Source organism: Silurus aristotelis, assembly GCF_946808225.1.
Source record: "Silurus aristotelis genome assembly, chromosome: 6".
Classification (NCBI taxonomy): domain Eukaryota; kingdom Metazoa; phylum Chordata; class Actinopteri; order Siluriformes; family Siluridae; genus Silurus; species Silurus aristotelis.
In genome coordinates, this window is record NC_139579.1 from 13,862,225 (window position 1) to 13,867,224 (window position 5,000).

Consider the following 5,000-nt stretch of genomic DNA (forward strand, 5'->3'; position numbering starts at 1 on the left):
TACTAGTCGGAGGATCATCTCCTTTGAGGACACGATTCACCTCTGATTTGGAGCTGAGCTACATACCACTGAAAAACCAAATGAACAGACTACCACACCAGAATCCACTCAGAACCAAAGTTCCTTATCATTTACAAAAGTTTCGCAAGAAGCTTTCAGGGATAAGCAACTGGTATATAGTGTATATCACATACTGTATATATTACAATCCCAATTCCAAAAACGTTGGGGTGCTGTGCAAAATGTTTGCAAATTCCATATTCTAGGATTTCCCTGAAAAAAAGTGGGGTTTTTTTGGAAGCATTTGTTTTATTAAAACCTGTATATACCATTCAGCATTGATGAAGTCTTTTGAAATGTACAAGCTGCCAATTCCTCAGGCACTAATGCACTCCCATAGCATCTTTTTGAACTGAGCACTAAAAACAAGCTGTATTGTCTCCTTCCTCTTTAGTCCAGAGGACATTTCAATTAAAATTTCTATTCGTCTGACTACAGAACACTTTTTCACTTTGCCTCAGTAAATTTTAAATGAGCTTCAGCCCAGAGAGGATGGTGGCTTCTGGATCATGTTCACGCATGCCTTCTTCTTTGCATGATAGATATTTAACCTGCATTTGTAGATGACATTGGATGACATTGTCTTTCTTGAAAACACAAAAGGTTCTAAAATTGGAAATGATTCCAAGCAAGGAACCTTCTAATTTTTGTATCTGCAGTTTGTTAAAAAAAAAAAACCTGATATAAAAGCAAAACATAAAAGTAAAACTTCAGTCTGAGCTAGTCATTTTGTAAAGAAAAACATACGGACACTGAAAGGGTCTGAGAGTGCTTCAGTAGGAAATGTCCCAGAAGAGCCACATCAAAATAACTATCATATCTGAGACCATTTTCGAGATGTCTGATGAATACTCAGGCCGAATCAGGCGACTGAAATCTGCAGAAAAACGTCTGTCGTTACACATAATCTTACATTCATACAGTTTCGGGATTCAGTTTCCTGCACCAGGGATATATTTTGTACCCTTTACTGAACAAAATATCTTGATTGTAGTACAGGAGTGTATGTATGTAGGACTGGTAATGGTCTTGAAGTCTGTCACTGGAAATATGAGAATAGTTTTGGGACACCTGAACAGCCGTATGTGGTTCTTTACACAAACTTAGAGACACACAATTTTATATGACATCTTTCGGTGCCTTTATTTAAACTAAGAGACCCAAACCTGTTCCCCTGTGCACAAAACCATCTCCATAAAGATATGCTTTACATGGGTCAGAAGTTGTGGAAGATCTCATTTACATTTACATTTAGATCTCCTGCTATAGAGCTTCAAATCGTATTAAACACCTTTGGGATGGATGTGAACACTGACTGCACCCCCCCTAACCTGACCTTCTCACCTACATCAGAACCTGACTTTACTAAGTGAAGGAGCACAAATCTCCACGAAGAAATTAGTGGAACTCCAGAAGTGGAGGTTTTTGCGAGGACTACATGTGAAATGAGATGTTCAGAATCTCAGGTGTCCACAAACTTTTCATCTGTGTAGTGTATATGTTTTAAAAGCAAACAAAAGCATATATCTTGCTTTGTGCCTTTGTGCAGTTTTTTTATTTTTTTTTTGGAAAAGGTCATGACTATGTCTGGCTTTGTTTTGGTGGTGCCACAACAAGCTGGCACGTCTGTCACCGGTCACAACGGAGCCTCCTGTCTGTAGCAGCTGTTCTTCTCCCTGTGAAAAGAGCCCCAACGTACACAAAAACTGCAGCCCAAAATGGCCTCCTTTGTTTGTTTGAAAATTGAAAACCTCAAAAGGAGAAAGAGTTGCGAAAAAATGACTGGAAAGCCGACAGAGAGGTCTGGCCTTGAATCTCACCATCTCGATAAGACACATGATTACCTACGTAATGGCTAAAAGCAGTTTAGTTTAAGTGAGTCAGAAGTTTTTTTTGGTACTTAATAATTTTATTTAAATTATATTACTCATCATCCTCCCTCTTCTTTCTCTCTTTCTTTCTCTTTCTCCCTTTCTCTCTCTGTTGAGTTAAACAAGCTCCTGATGTACCAGTGACCAGTGTTCCTCATCCCTTTCTTCTCTTTAGATCTGCCTGATTTATCCTGATGTTCTACCTCTGGATAGAGTTCAACATCACTGCTCTAAAGATCCATAAAGTTACTGAGCAAGAGTTATTTTCCTACAGTCACCACTGGTTCGCTCATTAGGGACAAACTTATAGGCACTAAACGTATACAATCTTTTGTAATTACTTTATCTCTGTGAAGCTGCTTTGAGGCAACGTTCAGTGTAAACGTTCAACAAATAAAACTGAATTGAATTAAATTACTACTGAGATTGGGTCCAACTTGCTCTTTACAGATAGCTGTTTACAAGAAAGTACTTAATTTATCTACGTTTTCACACTGTCACCTTCAAAATAGTCCCCTTGCACAGCAATACACTCACGTGTGAGAAGGAGCTCTGTGACATGGTGCACACGTGGTCCAGAACAGCACCAGCTGCACTGATGTACACAGAACAATGTCTTTTGACACTGACTTATAAAGGTCGGTGCTCCCTGTGACTGTGCGTGCAGCACTGAGGCGCCATCTGTTGGCATGTTACAAAACTAGTTTGCTACCACAATAAACTTTTGTTTAATCCATATGAATGTGTTCATGTCTAAAATATAATTTTTTATTATTTAAAAGTATTAGTTAAACTTAAAAGGAGAAGTTTTAGAATTGTTCATATCATCATACATTTTTTTTTACCAGGTTTTGACGTACTCTGAGATTACATGCACATAGTGATTCTTTAAGACCAAATTGCGCAGTTCGGGATTCAGACGTCAGCTATAACTACAGGCTTACGCACATGAGTCTCGACCAGTGGCATGTGAGACGTGCATGAGAAATGCGAGCAAAAAAATTAAGGCATGTCTCACTTATACTCAACTCTGACACAGTTTGACCAAAAGTATTGGGACACCCGACTTAATCAGCCATTTTGGCTCTTCACCAAACTGTTCAGACAAAGTTGGCATGAAATGTGTTCTTAAAATTTTCCCCTTCAACTAGGAGACCCAAACATGTTTCAGCATGACAATGCCTATGTGCACAAAGCCAGTTCCATGAAGATGCTTTAGATGGGAAGATCTCCTGCTACAGAGTTATAAACCCTATTGAACACTTTTGGGATCAACTGAGTGCACTTGGGTTTCCTCACATCACCTATACCAGTATTTGACTTTACTAAAAGGCTGAATGAACATCATCTAGTGAAACATCAAGACTTGCAAACAGAGTGTTCGAATGGAACGTCTATTAATAACAGAGTTTTTTGGTGCAAAACTCAAATCCTCGTCTTCATTGTGAATAAATTCCGATATAACGGATTAACAGTGCTGCGGAACAGTGTCCAACAAAACTGTAACTGCTTAATAGTGAAGAGCTTGTGTATTTGTGTGTGTGTGTCTGTGTGTCTGTGTGTGTGTGTGTGTGTGTGTGTGTGTGTGTGTGTGTGTGTGTGTGTGTGTCTCTTTATTCTCTATTATTAGCTCACTGGGAGGTGTGGGGACGTCTGCCAATCAGAACTTTAATCAATCAGCTCTAAACGATACCTTCTCCCACACACTATGCCTTCAGAACACACACACACACACACACACACACACACACACACACACACACACACACACACACACACACACACACACACACACACACACACACACACACACAAGGGAAATTGAGGCTTATTTTGCAGTGCACTTTTTAAAGTAGTGCAACAACTTCTGCAAAAAGACACACATGCATACACACACACACACACACACACACACACACACACACACACACACACACACACACACACACACACACACACACACACACATGCGCACAAGCCAGTCAAGGAGGAGAGTAGGCCAGTGAATAGCCTAAGGCTCACATGGCCCTCTTTTCCTGTGTTAGAACACATTACATAAGTGGATTGAGCCCAGAAGCCAGACTGGTCTCTCAATTGCATCCTGGGATATTATGTGTGCATGCTTGTGTGTGTGTGTGTGTGTGTGTGTGTGTGTGTGTGTGTGTGTGTGTGTGTGTGTGTGTGTGTGTGTGTGTATGTGTGTGTGTGTGTGTGTGTGCATGTGTGCGTGTGTGTGTGCATGTAGAGACAGACATACAGGGCTTTAAATAGCTCTAATCCTGCCCCTTACCCTCATAAACACACAAGCAGATTTATAACAGGCCAAAATACATCTCTTATCTGGAGCTTTCATGGTTAAATATACTCCACCGCAGGTGTGTTTGTGGGCAGGTACATTCTTATGAGCTGTTAAACGTTTTAATCTTGAGGAAGAGAACGTAGTGTGATGTAATAGTGCGGCAGAAACACAAGCAAAGTATTGGGACACCAGATTTTTCCAACATGGAACTAGAAAAAAACGAAACCTCTTCCAGCATGACAGTGCCCCTGTGCAAAAAGCCCCTGACTTTACTATATGACTCTCCACAAAATCTAGTGGAACATCTTCCCAGAAGAGTGGAGCTAATTCTAACAGCAAATAAGTGATATCTGTATCTGTTTGGCTAATTTGCGCTCATTTTAGAATGTTTTAATGATATTTATCTGCGTCTATCTCAGTCGATAAAACGTCCTTTTTTTGGCCGAGAGTCCTTTCATGGAAAAAAAATAAAAAACACAACTTCCTTGTGGAAAGACGAAGCTGTCAATATATTATGTAAGGGGGTTTGTGGATGAAGCTACTTTAGGGATGTTGTTTACAATGCTGAAAGTCATGCTACTTCTTGCTAAGCAGTCACAAGGGAATCTGTAGTATATTCAGATTTCTTCTAGACTTCAGGGTTTTTCTTCCTTTGCTATTAAACAGATGCAAAATGCATTAATATGGCAGTTTAAAAAAATCATAGCTAAGGATTTAATATCGGTCATTCTGACTGAAGGAAAAAGACGATTTCCATGGAATTCTTATGC